Below are 24,633 nucleotides of genomic sequence, written 5' to 3'. Positions count from 1 at the left end.
GTGGCATGGGACATCATGACACAGACCATATTGGCGCTACTAGCAATACTGGCATGAGTGATCAGTGGGTTCCTGTGTATCAGTCTTGTACTATTTTGTATGATGACACCTTCGGGTGATTGTAGCCATATGATTTTGACATCATTGTATTATGACACATGATTTTTGATATATATATGAGGTGATTCATCTTTGTGGCAGCTATATGCATGTGTACCTATGTGATGAGATGTTTCATGATGTATGTTTCTATGTGATTCTTATGATATGGATGCAAATATGTACATAATGAAATGCAATATTTTTGATCTTTTATGTTTTTTATGTTATGCAAATGCAAATGTGAATGTATGAAATGCAAATGAATATGATAATGCAAAGAACTATTTACATGATAAAAATGTAAGATTGCTAACATGTGTTGCATGCAGGATGTGATGCAATTGTGATATCTATATGTATGTATGAAATGCTTAATATGTGGTAATGCAGGTGCAACTACATGAAATGCAAATGTTTTTGGCATGTCATTATACTCAGTCATGTGATAGTAGGCTACACAGACTCAAGAAGGATGATGGAGGTCAATCAAGAAAGGGGGATGGAAGATAGAAGATATGAAAGTGAAAAGAGCTTCTTGTGCGTTATAATCATTGAGCTTTATTATGGCAAGTAGGTTATGAAAATCGAGGCATATGTTCGACCCAAAAAGTCATTGTACCTATTTGCATGGAGATAAGACAGTCACAAACAACGAATGCCCCAGTTCACACTAGACTCACAGTGTCCTCATATCCTTGGACAAGTCAAAGCATTACTAAGAGACAATCCACAGACAACAAATAAAAATAGGTGATGATACCCCATCCTCACCTCTCTAGTCAAAGACATCCTAGAGATAGAATCTCTAGTCAAAGACATCCTGGAAAAGCTAAAAGACATGTCACCAAAAGATAAAATCAAAAGAAAACCAAGACTCAACACCAACATCTACTGTAGTCCTCAAGTTTTAGTGTCTCTTGTCACTTATATAAGTCTTATTTGATTGTGGTCACAATGTTTACTTTCACAAAAAAAGGATAGATAGGACTAAACCATAATGTTGTCTAAGTCTATTGAAAGATTTGATTTGTTGAAGTCCATTGTTGCTGTTGTGTCTTATCTGAAACTAACTGAATCCATGAAACTGATACTTTATTGCGGAGAAGATGAAAGTTTATTGCAGATTGGCAATGCAAATGTTGCTTTATTGTGGATTGTGCATGGATAGATTGAAGAAAACTGGAAGAAACTGTACTCCTCAGAACAGGTGATGCTCTCAGTTCCACACCCATTACTAGACGTAGGATTTGCCTTAGCCACAGATAGGAGCTGATTTATTATGAATGGAAAGGGGTGAAAAAGGAAGGTTTATTATGAATGGCTAACCAATCTTGAGTAGATCAATAACAAGCCATGATGGGAATGGGTAAGTTTATTATGGATGAATGGGCCATGAGTGTGTGCAAAGTGAAATGATGAAATGGAATCCTGAAGGAGGGAAGAGCAATTTCTCTACACATGGCGCCGGTGACTCGGTTTTCACCATGGTACTTGCCCAGGGTGCCACCAAAGTGGTTTTCACCATTGGACAAAATATTTTTTTGTTTTTCAATTTTTTTGTGTCACAAGGCGCCTGTTTGCTAGGTTTTCACCAAGTAACGATTTTTTATTTTTATGATTTTTTTGTCTTTTTGAAATTTTTTGATTTTTTTTGTATTTTTAAATTAGGATACTCTGAAGAGATATGTGTGAAACTTGTGAAGGTGCATGCTATTTATAGGATCCTCCAGAGATTCACCTTCTGTGGTTGAGAGCTGATATGCACTAGATCCATATGCTACTGTGATGATGTAAGGACCAAGCCAATTTGGTTCAAATTTGCCCTTCTTCTCTCTGTCTTGCTGATTTTTAGGATTTTCTCTGAGAACCAAGTCACCTACCTCAAATGTGCAAGGCTTGAATTTATGATTGTAGCTATGACTCATTCATTGTTGATAAGCCTTGAGGTGATTAAAAGCGGTTTGTCTTCGTTCATCCAATAGCTCAAGTTCTTGTAAGTGAGAGACCCTGTAGTTTTCATCACTGATAATGTTTTGCAAAGAGACTCATAAAGAGGGTAACTCAACCTCAATAGGAAAGATAGCTTCAGTGTCGTAAACAAGTGAATAGGGTGTAGCTCCTATAGGTGTGGGGATGCTTGTGCAGTAATCCCAAAGTGAGGGATTAAGTTGGATATGCTAATTGTGGCCAGCATCATCCACTGTCTTTTTCAAGATTTTAAGGATTGTTTTATTAGACGCCTTAGCTTGATCATTACCTTGGGGGTAATAAGGTGTGGAAAAATGATGTGTAATATGGAAGAGGTCACAAAGTTCATGAGCATCCTAATTTTTGAAGGGACGCTCGTTATCGGTGATGATGGAAATAGGAATACCGTATCGAAAAATGATATAGTTGAGAATGAATGTAGCAATTTGTTTTCCAGTGACTTGTGTAAGAGGCACCACTTCGATCCATTTTGTGAAATACTCTGTGGTAGTGATGATAAATTTATGACCATTGGAGGAAGGAGGGTGAATCTTGCCTATGAGATCGAGTCCCCACTGACAAAAGGGCCAAGGAGTCACAATTGGTTGAAGTTCTTGTGCTAGCACATGGATGAGGTCTCCATGAAGTTGACACTACTTACATTTCTTGAGAAATTGATATGAGTCTTTTTCTCTATTAGGCCAGTACCAGTCCTGATGAGTTTCTTGGCTAAGGTAGGACCACTAGAGTGTGGACCACATATCCCTTCATGAACTTCACGTAATGCAATCTGAGCTTCATCCCCTTCTAAACATCTGAGAAGAGTTCCATCTAGACCTCGACGGTATAGGATATCGGCTAAATTGATGTATCGAGAAGATTGGTGAATGAAAGTGCGACATTAGTTATTGGATAGGTCTAGAGGAAGAGTATTGTCATGAAGGTATGTGAAAATGGGACCATATAGCTGGGACTCAGGACTAATGACACATATCATCTCAGTAGGAGTGATCTCATATGAGGGAACCAAAAGATTATCTACCAAGAACTCATAGCAGGTTTCATTTTGTGGTAGATCGATTAGTGAAGCAATTGTAGCCATGGCATCCGCAGCTCGATTCTGCTCTCTTGGTATCTGCTCAAAGTCTAACTTTGTGAAATGTTATTTCAGGTCATCCACCATTATTTTATAAGGCATTAATTTCTCATCCTTTGTGTGGTATTCATCAGTTGCTTGACGAATTACAAGTTGAGAGTCCCCAAAAACCTGAAGTTCCTGGATCTTCCACTGAACTGCAATCCGTAATTCAGTTGTTAATGCCTCATATTTCGTTATGTTATTGGTGCAGGGAAATGATAATCGATATGATTTTGGTATGGAATCCCCTTGAGGAGTTATGAAGTGGATACCAGCTCCTACCCCATGCTGTGTGTATGAGCCGTCAAAGTATAGCTACCAAGGCTTTACATGTGACACTATTAAGATGGATTCATTTGGAAATTCTGAAGTTAGGGGAACATCATCTATCATGGGAGCATCTACTAACTGATATGTGATAGCTTTTCCTTTTATTTCTTTTCTATCCACATACTCAATGTCGAATTCACCGAGGAGCATCACCCATTTGGCTAGTCGCCCAGTAAGCGTTGCTATATTGAGAAGGTATTTCAATGGATCGATCCTTGCAACCAACTTAGTTTTATGAGTTATCATGTAATGTCATAATTTTTGTGAAGCAAAGATTACAATGAGACATGCACTCTCAATTGGTGTGTAATTTAGCTCATATCCCACCAATGTGCGACTGATATAGTATATTTCCTTTTCTTTGCCCTCAGCAACCTGTTGTGCTAAGAGTGCCCCCAATGTTGTTGAAGTAGCTAATATGTATAGTAATAGAGGTTGATCTGGAACTGGTGACATCAAAATTGGTAGATTCAGAAGATAATCTTTGAGTGCCTGGATAGCTTGTTGACAATTATCATCCCTTTTGAATTTGATGTTTTTATGTAGCAAATGCTGAAAAGGATTACATTTATCTGCAAGTTGCGCTATGAATCTTCTTATGGACTGGAGTCTCCCTTGCAAAGATCAAAGTTGACTGATATTTCTTGGCAGTTGCATCTCTAGGATGGCCTTGAATTTTGCTGGATCGGCTTCGATTCCTCTTTTTGAGACAATGAATCCCAGGAGCTTCCCAGAGGTTACTCCAAAGAAACATTTCTTGGGGTTTAATCTTACTTTGTATTTTTCCAACCGATCAAAAATGATTGAAAGTATGTCCAAATGTGTATCTCTGTCTATTGATTTTCCCAAGAGGTTGTCAACATAATCTTCCACAGTAACATGCATGAGATCATGAAAGATAGTAGTCATGGCTCTTTGATATGTAGCGCCTACATTTTTTAGCCCAAAGGGCATAACATTCCAGCAGAAATTTCCCCAAGGACAAGTAAATGCCATTTTGTGCTGATCCTTAGATGTGATTTTTATTTGATTATAACCCGAGAATCCATCCATCAGAGATAACATCGCATGACCTGCTGTGAGATCAACGATTAAGTCAATATTTGGTAATGGGAAATCATCCTTAGGACAAGCTTTGTTGATGTCTCTAAAATCTGTACATATTCGGATGCTATGATCTAGTTTACTGACAGGCACTAAGTTGGAGATTCATTCAGGATAATCAATTGGGCGTATGAACCCGACATCCAATAATTTCTCAAGCTCTGCCTTGAATAATAATGCCACTTGTGGATGCATCTTTCTTAATTTTTGTTTCACTGGTTTTGCCCCTGGTTTAACTATCAAATGATGCATTACCAAATCCGGATCCAATCCAGGCATATCAGTGTATGACCATGAAAAATTGATTTGTCGATCTGTGAAGAAACTTATGAACTTTGATCTTTTTGTCTTTGTTAGAGATTGAGCCAGGAATAGGTTATGTGGAACTTCTTCTGTGCTAATGTTTGTTTTGATGGTTTCCTCTACCAACATAGATGATTTTTCTTCATAAGATGCTGGGAGAATGTCGAGCCTTCCATCTTCGGGTGCCTCAGAGAGGTTTTCGCCCTCACATACGTCCTCTCAAGTACCTAATGTCTTTGCCTACCATAAGAAATGTGGAAATGAGCATGAGTGTCTTGAGTCTAAGTTGCAATATCTTGTATTCTTTGATTGTCAAAAGTTGAATTGCATCCCATTTCAAAAAGCAAAACAAATTGATTCAAAACAAGGTTAAACATAAGAGACATTCATCCAACAAACGTTCAACAAGCTTCAAAACACCTTTCAAACATGGTTGTCAAACATTGTTCAAAATCTTTTCTTAACATGCATGTCACTTACATTTAGGTTCATCCTAGGTTGCATTTTGCAAAGTCATTTGTCATTACTAAGGTTAGATTTCACCTAAGTCATACTCCTATCAATAAGAGTCATCCATTTGCATATGTCCTCTTGCATCAAAGTCATACTATTGTCATACATTCATATTTGCATACCCTAGGTTTCTTTATTAAGCTTAGGTCATTATCATATCATATTAAGGTCACTTGCATATTAATTGTCCCTTAGCATATAGTGTCAAAACTAGGTTTTGTCATACTTGGGTAATCCAAATCTTTGATGCAACCCTAAGTCATTGTTAGGAAGTCTAGACCTTATTAAATCTTTTATCCTTTTGTCATCAATATCATTTGGTCAAACCTAGCTTAGTATCCAAGCATATAGGGGAGACTTTGTCATTTTGTCCTTTTGTCACTTGGTCCTTTTGTCCTTTGAGGTCTAGACATCATTTCAATTTCCTAAGGGTCTCTTTTAGATTTGCATTCATAAGTTTGTCAAAATCTTCAAAAATAACCAAAAACATAGATTGCATGCTCATCTATCTAGTTTGCATTTAGTTGCATATCATATATTGCCCTTGAAAAATTCCAAAAATATTGCATTTGCATAGTGACATGTCTATTGAAACAAGGTGCCAAGCACCAATGATGCAACAAAGTTTGACATATCAACCGACAATGCAATCACAATTCTATCCAATCCAACAACAAGGCAATATCGATCAAACTCTTTATGATGAAACAAGTCTTGAAATACAAAAACTAGAGGAGAGACTAGCTCAAGAAAATGAGATTTTGGAACAAAGAGTGAAAAACATTCAGAAAATTAGATCACAAATGTCCAAAATGCTTCGAAAATTTCCAAGTCAAAATCCAAAGATTGAGCCAATTGATGTAAGATCTCTTCTTGAACGATCAGACATACCAGCTCTCCTCTCCCAAATAGAGATGATGAAACAATTTCAAGAAAAGAGACAACATCAATTTCAACATTATGTGCCTCCACAACCAGAACAAGAAGGTGTTTACTATCAATCACATTTTCAACCATCACAACCAATGACACAACCCATGGTCCAACATTTCCAAAAGACACAACCAACGGTCCAACATATACAACCAATACATCCAATGGTTCAACCAATTGTTCAACATATACAACCAATTCAACCAATGGTCCAATTTCAACAATATGTCCAACCAACTATACAATGTCAACAACTAATTCAACCAATGGTGGAATATCAACAAGTTCAATCAACATATCAATGTCAACAACTACAACCAAACATTCAAAAACAAAGGTTGCAACACACACCAAGCCAAATTTTGAACATGTCAAACCAAAATGATCAACATCTAGTTCAATATCAAAACATGACATCAAACCAAAAACAAGTTCAAATTCCAGATCCAATCATGTCAAAACCTAAAAAGAAAGGTGGCTTTATTGCAATGCTCTTAAGGAAACTACCAAGTGAGTTCTTTGAGGAAGATCAAGATAATACACTTATGTCTAGCAATGCCTCATCCCCTCACAAGCAAGTTGACTCTCCAGTGGCATCTATCCCTACACCTTTAGAAGTTTCACAAGAACCATCTATATTGTCCTCATCAAACAATACACCCAAGGATGAAATTATCCAAGAGCTATCCATAATCAATAATCCAATTCATGATGCACATCCTTGTCATGTTTCAGAAATACAAGACCCAATGCCACCATGCACTTTACTGCCATTACCTGTTTTAGAGGACCCCATTCGAAGTCCCTCTTCCTCATGTTCAAGCATTGATTCCTTGCCAAAATCCATCACAATTGTTCAAAGTGTATTTCCTTCATGCCAAAACATTGATTCCTTGTCAGAATCCTCCATGCATATCCAAAGTCCAACCCCATGTCAAGAGGATAATTTAGAGCATGGAGAAACGCGTGTTGAAACAGATCAAGATCAAGATCCTGAAACCTTATCATCCCATCCAATTGTTGACCAGGATCCCATTTCCCCAGACACTCACAATGATTCCCCTATTCTTGTCCATCCTATCCAAAGTCCCATTGACACTCCATTCCCTGAGCAAGATCAAGATATTCTAGTTCATCCAATCCCAAATGATCCCCTTCCATTTCATGAACAAAATGTCTTTTTAGATCCCATTGACATTCCAGATATATCTTCCATCCTTTCCGATGATCCCATTGAAAGTCCAGAGCAAAGCCCCTTTAAAGAGGATTCCAATGATCTTCCTCCTTGTCAAGATCAAATTATTCCTTCAGATCCTCCACAAGATCTTTTTGTTCCTCCATCTCCTTGTCTTAATGCTCCACATACACTCCAAGATCGCATTCCTTTTGATGATCCCATTATTTCTCCCATTCCATCTCTTGAAGAGCCTATCATTGAACCATGTCCACTACACAATCCTAGTCCCCCTCATGATCCTGATCCCCCTCATGATTCTAACGTGTCAGTGCAAGATGTTCATGAACCCTCGACATGCATAATGGGTTCTTCCACTTTGGTGCAATCCGATCCACTTCAAGATCTCATTATTTCTCTCATATCATATCCACTTCATAATGGACTCGCGTCTTCGTCCCAAAGAAAAGAGTCTCCTACAAGTCAAGATATTCATAAAGGAAAAGGAGTAGACCTCCATGAGCAAGAACCCCTTCATATCAAAGAATATACTAATGGTCATGGCTACAGAGCTCACACTCAAGGCGTTGGTATCCCTTCAAAGTCAAAATCCAAATGTCCACCTTCCCCATCATCCCTTCCATCCATTCTAGGTCCCTATATCCCTCCATCTCCTATGCAACATCAGCAAAGGCACACATCCTTGAGTAAATTCCATCCATACAAAAGAAATCCATTTCATTCATATCCATCCATGCATTCCTTTCCCCCTCCAAGAAATTTGGATGCCAAGTATAAAAGTCATAAGTCTAGCAATCCACATGTATTCAAGGATCAACATGTCCAATATAATCAACATGTCAAAACAAAGAAAAATATGATCTATAAAGAAAAAGAAATATCCAAAAGGCCACAAAGGCCCATTGAACAAAATAAAGCAAAGTCAAAATATATATGGGTTCCTAAATCCCTTGTGCAAGCAATGCACTCCAAGGAACCACAAAAGCATGAAAAATCAAAAACCATGTGGATCCCTAAGCAGCTCCTTGAAGCACAAAAGCCTAAAGAAACATCAAAATTGGCATCCAAAATTGCTATTCCTCCATCCAAACATTCCAAGTCTATTCCTCCATCACCTTCTTTATCCATTTTGGGCCCTTATGTCCCAAAATCCCAAGCTATTCCTCCATCCAAATCTCAATATCCAAAATACGTCTTTCCTCCATCAGTCCATCACCCCTCAAGGTGTGTGCCAATGTCTATCTTGCCAACATTTCCATCCACTGAAGCACAATTCTTCCAATACCCTATCCATTATCCAATGCATATGTTTCATCCTTCGATCCCTTTGATCCAATCCTTTGCATAAATCCTTGCCTTAGTTTCATGTCATTTTCCATGTCCTTATCCTACCAACGTCTTTGAGCATACTTTTAAAGGTCATGGTCCATTTATTTCAAGGCTACTATCCAAAAAAAAAAACAAAAAAAAAAGATGCTTGAGTCCTTCTTCCATCCCCTATCATGTGTCCATCTTCTATTGAAAAAGTCAAAAATACAAAAAAAAAAAAAGTGAAAAAAAAAGAAAAAAAGAAAAAGAAAAAGAAAAAAAGTAAAGAAAAATAATTCGTCCACTAGTGAAAACCTGGCAAACAGGCGCCTTGGGCAAGTACCGTGATGAAAACCTGGCAAATAGGCATCATGCGTAATCTATGAACTTCTTGCACAACACACTTGGGGGCAAGTTTTCCTCCTATCATATCCTATTGCCCTTCGTTATCCTATCATACCATGTCATACTCCTTCATGTCCTATTACTCTTCATATCCTATCATCCCTCATACCCATTTCCTCTTTCCACCTTTGATCTTGACAAGGCTGAGGATTGTCATGAGCATCATGCATCTTGTTTGCAGCTTTCAGTCTATCATAGCTTTTGGTCATTTATCCATTTGCTTATTACAACCTTTCATCCATATTCCCTGTCTTATTGCAACTCTCTGCCACTATCCCGTATCCTATCCCGACCTTCAGTCCATGTCCCTTATCCATTCTTGGTCTTGCTTATCCTATCCATATCTTATCACTATCCATACACTCTTTTTCATTCCTTGATCTTGATCTGACATAAGGACGCAAAATTTAAACATGGTTTCAAACACCTCTTGACATGTCCCTCATGCCATGTTCCTGCTCTACATTGTCATATCCAGTCTCTTGTCCCATCACGCCATAGCCCTTGGAAATTGCATCCGTATTGTCTCCACAATAAAAGGCATTTGTCTTCCCTCTATCCACCATCATTTCAGCAAGCCTATTTATTCACCTGTCATATTCCTTGCCTTGCTAGACACTGGGGGCAAAGTCATTAAAAACTAAAAACAAAAAAAATTTAAAATGTCCTGAAAAAATTTCATAAAAAAATTTAAAATGTCCTGAAAAAATTTCATAAAAAAATTGAAAAATGTCCTGAAAAAATTTCATAAAAAAATTGAAAAATGTCCTGAAAAAAGATCATAAAAATTTAAAATGTCCTGAAAAAAGATCATAAAAATTTAAAATGTCCTGAAAAAATCTTCAAAAAAATCGAATAATGTCCTGAAAAAAATATTCAAAAAAAATCGAATAATGTCCTGAAAAAATATCTAAAAATTAAAAAAAAAAATCCCTAAAAAGTCATATAATGTCTTGAAAAAATGAACACAAAAACATTTCAAAACATTAAAATCCAAAAACACAAGCATTTTGTCAATACATATCCCCTTTTGTGCATAAGACAAATCACTGAGCATACATCCAACGACACGTAATCACACACTGTGCTTTAATGAAATCACGCTTAAACAGATGAACTTTTTACTCAAACCAGACATTCAAACTGATCAGAATTGTCAAATCAATCAACCTCAACATCGTTCGTCCTTGGCACACTATCATGAGTCTTATACAGGGTGTGGTATACTCGAAACCAGACTGTGTCCTGTCTTAGACGGGGTACCGCATGTCCTGAAACCAGACAACATGATCGTCCTATCAGCATTTTCAACTTTTGACAATGAAGATCAAGATGTTTGTTTGATTTGTTGGAATTTGTGCATCTTATCTTTTTATTGATTTATCTTTGGCTTCGGTCATGTTCCTATGTTGCTCGATGATGTCACTGAGTGATTTAGAGTGACCGGGATGGCTCATGGTCTTTTTCTTTTTTGATTGTGATTGTCGTTTGTCTGTGATGTGTCTGTCTTTCGCAAAAAGGGTTGCATTTCAGCTTTGGCCTTCCATGCCATGACGCTACGCATCCATTTTGCTACATAAAAATAAAGGTTCTCACCTACAAAGTGCATTACTGAAAGCAAGTTTTTCTTCGTCTCTAACTCTCCCCTGTCTCATTTCTTCTTACTAACATTTCTTCCGTCAGTCCGGATAGTCGGTTCGGTCTAGTGCTCCAATATCCAAACACATATGCTGCATCCTGCATCCATTTGGTTAGTACATTTGCATTACATCAAGCATCATATCAAGCATTTTATCCATGTCATATTATCAATGCATCAAAAACACATAAAAATATATCCATACATGTTCATAAACAGTGCATAAGTCATCCATACATGGAAAATAACATCAGTCATCACACATTGCATCCCATCATATCAATGCATATCATATCATATATCCACATAATATCAGAGTACAAAATTGGACTGTCTGTCCTAAGTATGGCCCGCAGGCTAACTACAAAATGTCAAGCTACATAATGTCCACTGTCTGTCATAAGGAGCACGTGCCTCTGTCACTGGGTTCTCCCTCTATCATCCTCATCCCTACCATGTCTCAAGTCCTGCTAATGTATCTCTGTCCGTGCTTCTGAGTCTATGTCGTAACATGAAGCAGTCAGGTCGGTTCTCTCGCGTGATCAACGGATACTGTCGACTTTGCATCACAATTGGGGCACATTTTGTCAGTTTTAGGGTTTGCTCCTACGGGTTGCATTTCCTCATTTTCATGTCCACCTCAGAGTGTTTTTCATCTAATCTGACCTATCCTACCCTTATCCCCCCTTTTCGGATCATTTGCGTGTTGTTTTGGACCAAAATTGAGTCTTACATGCACAATTGCGCTTGTGTCTTGACTCTTGCGCTTGTGTCTGAACTCTTGCGCTTGTGTCTTTACTCTTGCGCTTGTGTACCCTTACACAAGCGCAGAAGACCTCACACAAGCGCAGAAGACATGACACAAGCACAGAAGACCCTACACAAGCGCAGAAGTCAGTTTCTGCATCCTCTGTGGGCCCCGCAATGTCCCGCAAGCAAGTCAAATTCATGAAATTGAAAACATGGGTTTTTGAGATACATATCGCTGCTCCCACATCGTTCGATCATTTGTACATGCATACATGTTCTCTGAGGTGATCTACCATTTGAATGTTCACCATCTCTCTGCAAGTGTCCTTTTCTAGAGCAACAAACCCTCTTCTTGGGTTAGTGCAAATGAACAATTTTCACTCTCTTGGTCCCATTTATAGATCTTTGTCAGTGCATAGATGGATGTGTGTCCTCTCCATCTTATGTTGGTCACGGCCTTGTGCCCTTTCAATTGCTTGTCCTTCTTGCATCCGATCTCCGATTGTCAGTCCGTTCGATCCTATCATTTTTATCGATCAATTGGCCTCTTTTCTGCATGTTCCTGGCCAATTCCTCAAGGGGGCATGCATATGTCATTGTCATTGTCTGGGGCATATTCATTATCATTCTTTGAAACAACGCTTAAAATCGCATTGTCTCAAAGAGGGGCAAAATGTAGACACCTAAAAATGGTCAACGCTTGCGGAGGTCATACTTTAACATTTGCGCATTGCCTCATTTTAGGTTTTTGCGTCGCATTAACATTTCTCCTATGTCACGCACTTGGTTTTTATCATTTGCAAGCATCGAGTCATTCTTCTATCATCTCGCCTTTGAATTTGGTCTTGTCGACAACAATCTTCAATCATGATTTTGGTCGATCTTTGTCCTTGTCAATCTTGTCATATTGCGATCGATTCATCATCGATCCTTGTCCTTTTCAATCATGTCAATTTGGTCAATTTGTCATTGGTTTTTGTCAATCAATCTTAATCAAATCATTTATCAACACTGGTCATTTATCAATTCAAAATCATGATCGAATTGATATCAACTATCCTTTGTCAAGACCTAATTGTCATCTTTGCATTGCTAATCCATCTCTTTAGGGTTTCATGATTTAATCATTTAACCTAATTTGTCATTTCTCTCTCTAGGATTAATAAATTATTTATTTATCCTAAGTCTTCTCATTGCAATTAAATGTTCATTTAATTGGCTAATTATTCCTCTTTTGTGAATTAATTAATGAATGAGAAATTATTAATTAATTTACCTATTTTCTAATTTCCAAGTCATCATTATTCCTAATTTTCTAATTTCTCCTAAATTCCTAAATGTCTATTTCTATTTCAAATTCTTGTCATAAATCTTTGCATAGCAATTTGTCATAAATTGTCATAAATCTTGTCATAAATCCTTGCATAGCAATTTGTCATAAACATGTCATAATTTTGCTATTCTTGATTTGAATTTCCATTCGAATCACTATCATGCTAATTTGTTCATCTCTCCAATTTGTCTATAAATTGGATGATTTTCTTCAATCAATCCCTTAATCCGAATCCTTAATCAAACTATCGAACTTACGCTTCTAGTACTCTTGAGCTTTTCATCAATCTTGCTTTCAATTGTATGTGCACTTGTAGGTGAGATCCACAAATCCATTGAAGAGGAAAGAAGAACAATGGAGCCGCATGGAAGGAGCATTCAATTCTGCATTTGGTTTGCATAATCTTTCATTTTGAATGCTTTGTTTTCATATCTCTATTGAGTGTGCTTAGGATTAGATCATTGCAATGTGTGTTTGTGATTGAGCTAATAATGATTAATATGTCCTTTTATATATTGCTTTGATGATTCCTAATTCCGATGCTACAGAGGAAAATCTGGAATTGTGATTATCTTGTTTGCCACTAGATTTTTGAAAACAGACTCAAGTGGTTCTCCCAATGGGGTGTACTTCCTTCGTGATTTTGAAGTTGTTTGAGTATTCACTTGATTGTTTGTAGAGCTTGATCTAGAAAAAATGATTTTGGGTCATATTGTATTGGCATCCACAACACCATCATTGACTGTGTTCTTGTTTTTATTCCAAAATCTTGGCTTATCTTTTCCTTTAAAGTCCTCTTTGTTTTCCTTAAATATCTTAATGACTCCTTGTTCAATTAGGAACTTCTCTATTGCTAAGCCTTTTTCAATGACGTCCTTGAAGGTGGACAAACAAGCTTTTCTTAGGTCATAACCAATGTCTTTGTTGACATTCTGGGTGAACATCTCTACCATTTGTTTTTTTTATGGAATTTCACAAGAGCATCTGTTGGCTAGATTCCTCCATCTTTGTAAAAATGATGAAAAAGATTCTCCATCCTTTTGTTTGGTGTTGCACAAGGTAGTGACTGATATATCCGTCTCTATGTTGTATGATAAATGTTGGATAAATGCCTCTGCTAAGTCACCCCATGACTTAATACCAAGTGGAAGTTGGGAGAACCATTCCATAGCTTGATCACCTAAGCTCTGTGGGAATAATCTCATCAAATATGTCTCTTCTGCTACTACCTCAATGCAAGCTGTGAAAAACTATCTTATATGTGCCTTAGGATCTCCTTTTCCTCTATACTTATCAAACTTAGGCGTCACAAAGTGAGTAGGAAATAGAGGCATTGGAATGCTTTTGTCAAATGGATAGGGACATATGTCTCTCATTGTGTAAGTTGGCTTCAATGTACTTATGTCCTCCATTTTCTTTTGTAAATCCTTAATTTGCTGTTCCAAATTGTTCTTGGGTGGAGACCGACTTCTTGAACCATACCCCATGCCTGAACCAATGTGTGGAGGAGGAGCATGTTGCATATATGGATGGTATTGATCATACACATGTTCATATGGAGGAGGTCTATAATGATGCTACGTATATGGACCATTTGGTATAGAGTCATGATGAGGAGTGGAATTTCTACTTTGTCCATGTATACCATACTCTACAGGCATGTCATGAGTTTGTTCTAGTGTGTTGCCCCCAAATTTGACGTGGGGTTTCCTTGTGTCCAAATTTTTTATCATGCCTTTCGATATCCAATTGCTTTGGTGGTTGATCCTTAGCATTGGTATGTGATTGAGTATATTTTTCTGCATAAGACCTCCATAATGGTCTACGAAGGTGAGTATCACATGCTTGACCTTGTGTATGTAGGACCTCAGGTTTTTGAAACAAAGATGATGGTGATTCAAGCACAAGATGTGGTCCTCTATTGCCTCGACTATTAGGCCTCCTTTGATCCATGTTGAGGTGAGGTTGTTGCAAAGGTCGATTTTCTATTATTTGAGACATGTCAAAATCATGAGGGATCTTGGCTCCACTTTGTGCCATCACTTGTAAGAAGTATTATCTGTCTCTCCTCATTATTTCCTCAACCAATCGATTGAAACGGGGATCCATAATGGTGTCTTCCACTTCTGCTGAATGTATGGAAAATTTGTCCATATTGTCATTGTACGTGTCATTGTTGTTTGTGTTGTCCATGTTCTCAACATTTGGAATGTTTCTATAAGAATCCATGTAAGGTAATGTAGTATGATCATAATTGAAAAAGATATCATTGTCATATTCATAGGAACTCATGTTTGTGGACTCTTGAGCCTCTTTAGTTTCTCTCCTAGATTTTTGGGAATGGGTTTCAACCATGAATTAGGTCTTGACCAAGATGTGTGAGACTAGATGAAAATGGAAAGAGTATGGAAGACCAAGAGTTGGATGGAATGTAAATGAATCTGAGGTGTGCTTGCAATGTCCAAAGTGTAAGACCAAGTATGTATGTAGTAGAGTAGGTGTGGCTTCCAAAGAGATGATAGTTTCTCTTGATGAGGTAAGTTGACCTTGACTCTAAGTAAGACCAAATGAGACCCAAAGGTGATAGACCTTGATGAGGGACCACTTAGCAAAATGTTGTTGTATGTAGTGTGTTGACAAAGTATGATGAGGACAAGCAAGTGAAGTTTTGACTCAAGTTTAGACAAATGTGAATGTAATGCAAGGTGTAAAGAAATGATGGACTTTGTGAGACCCAAAGATAGGTTGAATGCTAGATGAAAACCCAGAGAGATAATTGAGAAAGCTCAATAAGTCTGAAATTGACTATTCTTGTTTGCTGAATTATGAAAGTTTTCAATCTTGAACATAGACGTGCCTGCATATTTCATAGACGCACTTAAAGGACACAAATGCTATTGTATCAGACACAGACATGCTTAAATGACACAGATGTGGTTTTGTTAGACACAAACGCATTTCTGAGCTGTTGTAAGTGCAATGTTTGTTAAGAGAACACAAACACATTTCTGCCTTTCACAGACGCGGTTATATGACACAGACGGGGTTCTGTCAGACACAGACACATTTCTAAAAACTTTGTACAATTTTTCTAATCTGTGAAGTGACTTGTTGTGACCAAATCTGATTGTTTGACTATTTTTCATGACAAGAGGACACAATATTGATGAGGACTCAATGTTTGAAAGTGTTTAGACTCAAAAATGACTAAAAGAAAAGTGTGTTGTTTGATGTAAAATTGTTTTGCATACACTTGAAGACACAAAAGACACAATGTTTTGATGTTTGATCTTGAATGTTTGATTGTTTAAAATAAGTCAAGCACAATTCTTATGGCTGGCCAAGACAATAGTTGTTGATTCCCACATGAGGCTACGCTATTCAGAGCGGATACTTAGATGCTTGACCCCACTAGCTCCACCCTCAACACTCACTTCTCGGGGCAGCGAAGCATCAGTCCCCACAAAAACTCCCCGTGGTGAACTTTGTATCTCTACTAAGAACTGTATGTGTGTGGGCCGCTCTAGAGGTCCGACCTCCTGCCCCAACAACTAGAAGGATTTTGGCTTCTAAAACAAAAAGGTGCTAGTAAGGGCATCCGCTCGTGTGTCCATACATGCAGCACTTTTAGCTCTGTAAATACAAAAGGCTCCCAGCCGGTAGGGGTTACACCCTACAACTAATCAAATAAATTTGATCAAACGGGTTTATGGGGAGACATAGTGTCAGTATGAACTAATCAAAACACATTATCCATAGTTTTCACCATGGATACAGTTGTTTATAGTGGTTTGGAAGAGGTGGGTTTTCGTCGCTACCACTTGGGTCATTCTCTCCTCACTAGTAGTCCTAATGACCACACGGGGAGACATGCCCTCTAGAGATTAAACAAAAAGAGCCTATTGCTCAAGACACAAAAGACACTAGTTCAATTTTAGTGCACCAATTGAAGTGTTTGCTAGTCTATGAAAATAAGGCACACAATAAAAATCAAAAACCCTTGCCAAAATTCTGCAACAAAGATTTGTTAGTAGTTTTGTAATAATACCCCTCCTGCAAGCACACAAGTTAGGTAAATTTGAGATCCAAAAGACTTTGTGAAAATAAGGGCCTTCAGCAAAACGATTTTCCTTTCAAGACAAGCTACACCAATTTTGTTAGCTAGATCTGAAGATGTTAGCTCAAAATAAACTAGTTTTGAAATCCGAATGACGAAAAACCAACTCAAAGAAACACAGACGCGGTTATCAGAAACACAAACATTATCTAAATTCATAGATGTGGTTCAATTTGACACAGATGCAGTTCCTAAACACAAACGTGGTTCCTGAACATAGATGCGTCTGAAAACCTCACAGACGCGGCTAGGGAACACAGACGCATTCTCAAAAATCTGCAAAGAAAAAATAAAAATAAAATATTGTCGAAGGCACAGATGCGATTCCAGGTGTCACAGACGCGGCAAAAAATCAAAAACGCGATCCAAGAGTTTGCAGACGCGAAAATATCACAATGTCGTCGGAAATGTCAGATATGCAACTTCAGAAACACAAAATTTGAAACAAAAGATGTTAAATGCAAAAGGGACAAGAGTCCCATCGGGTGTGCCAAAATGTATACGGTGAAAATGGATAACAACAATGTTGAAAGACTAAATAGATTCAACCACAAAACCCTAGCCTAACAACAACAAAGATCCACCATAACATATGAAGATTACCTAAGACAATGGAAATCAAATGAAATCACAAAAATTATACCATCACATGTCCAATAGGGTTTTGATCTCCATTCTTCCTATCTCCATTGATCTTGCTTGATATATTTGCTCTCAGATTTTATATGCACAAGAGCTCAAAAAAAATGGAAATGTGGTTGCAAGTAGGATCGCATATGAAAGTTCAAAGGCGTAGTGTAGTGGAATAATCGTCGGGGGCTGATAATGAAGGAAGCATCTCCTTATATAGAAGACACTATAAGAAATGGAGGGATAAGATTAAGAGGTGTAAAAGATAAATGGTCGACTATGATTAGAGGGTAGGTAGAGAAAATATGAAAATAATGAAAGGGTAGGTAATGTAGGAATTAAGAGATGGATGACATGTGTCATGGGTAGAAAAGGTTATTGAATTAATTAAATAAATAAAGATTTATTTAATTAATAGAGGAAGTGGGATCAATTAAATAAATAAAAGTATTTATTTAATTTAGGAAAAGGATAATTTAAATAAATAAATGTATTTATCTAAATGAGAAATAAGGCTAGAAGAGGGTAAATAAATTAATTAAATAAATAAAGATTTATTCAATTAATAGAAGAGTTAGGCTAAAGTAATTAAATAAATAAAGATATTTATTTAATTAGATAGGACAATTTTAGGTGTCTACAATACTTATTCTCTGGTCTGATTATTAAGCATGAAAGTATGAATCAACAACACAACAATGAACACACAACATCGATATTTTTGACATGGAAAACCCGATCAAGGAAAAAATCATAGTGGGAACCTACCCACAATATGATGATACTCTATTAGAAGTATATGAAATATTACAATGGGGAATACACATGCATTCAGGCACACTGCCTAGAGCTCACTGCTCAAAAACAAGAAAGGGCTACAACCCAAGGAAGACTCATTGTCTTACAAACACATTCAGATCACATCTAGAAGATCATGAATTAAAGAATATAATCTCCTAATTCCTGGTTACAGTTCGAGTTAAGAACAACTTCTTCTTCACTCTTTTTGCCTCCGAAAGATTAACACATTATTCGCTCATACATTTGATCCTCATCCATAAACATCATCTCTCCATACCACATCCAATTACAAAAGATATTACATATATTTATACATGACATCAACATTGATAAGATCAACAAGGTCGGCTCAACACACATCGCCTAATTATAAAGTATAACCATACACCCTACAAAATCATATGCAGACCAAGCTATGTCGGCTAAGACATAGCATAAACCCATATCACATGCCTCAAATGTGAAACATCTCCAAGAATTATGCATCAAACATCCACAACATGCTACAAGCATCTGGTTAGCCAAAATAATAAATAACACTAACACACCAAAGAAAATCATCAATTACGTGCACAACGATCAATGTGGACCATCAACACAAAAGGCACACGATCTAGAAATATCCACAAGCATCATAAATTACCACCACAACATCCGCAAAAACTCAAATTATTAGAATCATATCATCATTATACCAAACTTCAAGAACACTAACTGCAATGACTGTCAACCTAGAAAAATCACTTGCGGATCACTAAACCACATACCACTTGAATTGAAGACAAATCAATGTCCCAAACGTTCCTCCAAATCCCCAGATCGGGATATTACAAAGTGGAGCAATGTAGATCAAAATAATTACACTCTGGCACAACTGAACAACTAAAAACCAGCCACAACATCGATAATCATACCTTACTCAAATCTTCATGCGAACCTCTGAAAATTGTATTGAATCATCTATACACAAACTTCTACAAACCCTTTAATACACAAACTTTGATTATCAACATGTTGAAAAAATAAACTCACTGACCTTCATTGCAACACAGTCACAAACAAAGAAATATGTTGACATCAATGACAACACATCTCTCAGATATCATTAAAGCACATATTTGTAGTGTACTAACAACAATATCACCAAACATCCAAGAATCTCCCCCTTTGGCATTGATGGCAACATATGATGTGAAAAACAATTAATGGCAAAAAAATCAACAACTTTCTCAAATAACTCTTCCCCCTTAGATTATTATACATGAATCTCTCCCACTTTGACATCAATGGCAAAGACACTTTTGCACCACAAAACTCAAAACTAACTTGTTGACTACTCCCCCTAAGTAGAAACCTCCACTTATCAATCCTGATCACAAGATATGACTGTGAAGTGCATCAGACTGATGCATACCAATGCACCTTAGTTCTGATCAGGAGGGGAAATCACCCCTAGCTTCCCTCTGGGATACTCAAAAGTATCCTTAGGCAAAGGCTTCGTGAAAATATCTACAATTTGTTCCTTTATAGGCACATACTCCAATTTGACTTCCTTCTCATTTACCTTGTTTCTAAAAAAGTAAAACTTGATTGATATATTCTTAGTATTGGAATGCAATACTGGATTCTTAGAAATATTAATTGCACTTGAATTATCACAGTAAATAGCAATAGGCTCATCATACACAACTCTGATATCTTTCAACATTTCCTTCATCCATACAACCTGAGTATAATTTTTAGCAACAACAATATATTCCACCTCTACAATAGATAAAGAAATTTAATTCTACTTTTTACTCAACCAATAAACCAATCTTCTACCCAAGAAAATGCACCACCAGTAGTACTCTTCTAGACATCAACATGACCTGCCCAATCAACATCAGTAAAAGCAATCAAAGTAAAATCATCATCTTTAGGATACCATAAACCAAAATCAATAGTTCCTTTCAAATATCTAAATATTATTTTAATAACAACAACATGAGATTCCTTAGGATCAACTTGAAATTTAGCAACAAGACAAACAACATTCATGATATTCGGTCTAGTCTGAGTCAAATATAGAAATCCACCAATCATAGATCTATATCAGGTCTGATTTTCTCTAGGGGAATCATCATCCTTAGTCAACTTACATCTGATCACCATAGGAGTACCAACTGGCTTTGTATCTTCTAAACCAAACTTCTTCAACAACTCATTCACATACTTGGATTGTGATATAAAAATCCCTTTTTCTGACTGAGTAATTTGCAATCCCAGAAAGATATTCATTTCTCCAATCATAGACATCTCAAACACATTTTGCATTTCATTAGAAAACTCTTTGCACAAATTATCATTTCCTCCAAAAATAATGTCATCAACAAAAACTTCAACAATCAGAATGCTATCATGATCAATCTTGAAATACAGATTACTATCAACAATACCTTTGTTAAATCTTAGCTTCAGCAGATACTTATCCAATCTAGCATACCATGCTCTAGGTGCTTGCTTCAATCCATATAATGCTTTCTTCAACCAACAAACCATATCCTTTGATTAGTCAATAGAAATCCATCCGGTTGTTTTGTACATCTCTTCTTCCAATTTATCATTTAGGAATGTGGACTTGACATCCATTTGATAAACTTTGAAATTCTTGAAAGCAACATAAGCAAGAAATAATCTAATAGATTCAATCCTTTCTACTAAAGAAAAAGTCTCTTCAAGGTCAATTCCTTCCATTTTAGAATATCCTTTACAAACAAGTCTTGCTTTGTTTTCGACAACTTCACCTTGCTCATTTAGTTTATTTGGAAGACCCATTTAGTTCCAATTACAATTTTGTCCTTAGGTCTGGGAACAAGAATCCATGTATTGTTCTTTTCAATTTGATTCAATTCTTCTTCCATCGCTTTTACCCAATGTTCATATTTACAAGCTTCATTCAAATCTTTAGGTTCAATCATAGAAATCAAATAATATTCAACTTGATCTTCTACAATTCTTTTCCTAGTCTGAACACCTTTATTTTTGTCTCCTATAATATGATTTTCAAAATGATTCAACCTTACATACTAGGGAGTCTTAATATTTTCTTGATTTTTAGACTCTTGAGCTCTTTCTTATGCACTTGCACCAGTTCCTTCACCTTGATTCTCTAGATTCACTGGAACAATCTAAACTTGATTCTGAATTTGAGGTTGCTTCCCTTTATTTTCATTGTCATTTTGATCATTTGAATCATATCCGCAAGATCTGATTTGTTTCTCATCACTTTCATCAACTCCGACATTAGCACTCTCAACTAGCTTTCTTAGTCTCTTATTATAACACCGGTAGGCCTTGCTTTTGGTAGAATAACCAAGAAATATTCCTTCATCACATCTAGCATCAAACTTTCGTAAATCTTCATCTCATCTAATATAACATTTACTTACAAATTTTTTAAAATATTTAATAGTTGGAGCATTACCAAACCATAATTCATAAGGAGTCTTACCAGTATCACCTTTGATATGCAACTGGTTAGGAGTGTAAATAATAGTACTCACAACTTCTCTCCAATTAACATGCAGAACATTTCCTTTCAACATCATAGTCCTAGCAGCTTCCTGAATGGTTTTGTTCTTTTTTTCCACTACTCCCTTTTGTTGAAGGTTTCTTAGAGAAGACAACTATCTTCCTATCCCATTCTCTTCACAGTATACATTAAAGTCACCAAAAATCAATTCTCCACCTCTGTCAGATATTAGAATCTTTAGCTTCAGACTTGTCTCAGTCTCAACCATAGCTTTGAAAATATTGAACTTCTCTAAAGCTTCAAATTGCTCCCTTAAGAAAGTAACCCACATCAAATCAGTATGCACAAGATCTAATAATATATTTGAATAATGCTTCTTACTCTTGAAAGATATTCTAGTTTATTTCCCCAACTAACATTATTTGCACATAGGGTTAGTAGGTTTCATCAACTTAGGAAGATCTCTCACAACTTGAGTAGAACTTATCTTAACAATTTTATCAGAATTTACATGACACATCATCCTTTGCCACAACCAAATTTCATCAACTTGAGCAATAAAACATCATTTACCGGAGCTATTCAAGTGAAAGAAATTACCCTTAAAGTCTTTGTACCTAATGCAATCTCTATTTTAGAGATACCCAAGATTCTACACTTGTCATTCTTGAACTAAAGATCATATCCCTTGTCAACCATTTATCCAACACTCAAAAGAATATTCTTTAGGCCTTCCACATACAAGACATCATCAGTATTGTGCTTACCATCAAGAGAAATATAACCTCTTCCACAGATTATACTAGCTTTTTCATCTCCAAATTTCACAAGTCCTCCTTCATACTTTTCCAAGCTCACAAATTTACTCTTATCACCTGTCATATGATGAGAGCATATTCTATCTATCACCCATTCATCTTTCTCTTCAACCTATGTAGCTAAGGCTCTTTCCAAATTCATGCAGCTAGCAGAATTAGTAGGTATTGGATCATCTTCCTTGATAGCAATAAACACTCATTCATTATCACTTGTATTTCCTTTATCTAATTCATCATCTGAAATACCTTCATTAGCAGCATAATAACATCTCTTCTAAAATTTAGGCTTGTATGTTTTCTTAGGATCTCTTTTCAAGCATCTTGAGGCAAAATGACCTATCTTATTAGATGAAAAAAAATTAAGAGGCAACTTTCCTTCATACATACCAGCTCCTTTAGGTAATCTCCTGGAAATTAGTGCTTGAAGCTCCTAAAGTTCTCGCTCTTCTTCTTCCATTTCCTTCATCTCTTTCCCATATCTTGACATCCTCCTGGAAGAGATTTCTCCTAGATCATATCTTTTCTTATCTTTTCTGAAAACAATGGCTTCTAATGCAGATTCTACCTTAGGAAGAGAGTCAACAAACTTACTTAATTCAAAGGCTAATAGCTTACCAATCAACATGTCTCTGGTCACATCAGTCACAGTTCGGATCTCCTTAATAGTAGCAACTTTGTGTTTGTAGGGTGTAGGTAAGGACCTTAGCACCTTAGCAACAATATCTGATTCTTCCAAATTTCCACTAGTACATCTGATATTGCACACTAGTTCATTCACCTTCTGCATAAAAGAAGTAATGTTTTCATCTTCACCCATCCTCAACATCTCATACTTTCCCTTTAAGCTTTGTAACTTAACAATATTCACATAGTTGTCTCCTTCATATGAGTTTTCCAACTTCCAGATCTCATGAGCAGTCTGGAATTCCATTACATAAGTCATCTCATAATCTGTCAAGGCACTCAAAAATGCTTCCTTAGCCCTAATATTTCATTCAACTTCCTTAGCCCTAATTCTAAAAAGAGTCGCCAATGCATCTCAGATGACACTCCATGGGGATCTTCCAAAGAGATTAGTTAGTTCCATCAAATCTCAGACTATCCTTCTTATAAGATACCATCCTAGATCACCTCAAGCGGTTAAGCTTCTCTGGAGGAACTTGCTCTGATATCAATTGATGAAATAGGATTGATTCCAAGAAGACAATTGAGAAGGGGGTGAATCAGTTGTCCCAAAAACTTACACCTTATTCTGAGATTTGATTATTAAGCATGAAGGGATGAATCAACAACACAACATGAACACATATAACACCAAGATTTTTGACATGGAAAACCCAGTCAAGGGAAAAACCACAGTGGGAACCTACCCACAATATGATGTACTCTATTAGAAGTATATGAAGTATTACAATGGGGAATGCACATGCATTCAGGGACACTGCCTAGAGCTCACTTCTCAAAAACAAGAAAGGGATACAACCTAGGGAAGACTCACTATCTTACAAACACATTCAGATCACATAAGGAAGATCATGAACTGAAGAATAGCATCTCCTAATGCCTTATTACAGTCCTAGTTAAGCACAACTTCTTCTTCACTATTTTCTGCCTTTGAAAGATTAATACATTATTCGCTCATACATTTGATTCTCATCCATACACATCACCTCTCCATACCACATCCAATTACAAAAGATACTACATATATTTATACATGACATCAACCTTG

This window comes from Cryptomeria japonica, chromosome 11 (genome assembly GCF_030272615.1).
Source record: "Cryptomeria japonica chromosome 11, Sugi_1.0, whole genome shotgun sequence".
Lineage (NCBI taxonomy): Eukaryota > Viridiplantae > Streptophyta > Pinopsida > Cupressales > Cupressaceae > Cryptomeria > Cryptomeria japonica.
The sequence above is the reverse complement of the archived record's forward strand: the minus strand, read 5'-3'. Positions refer to the sequence as shown.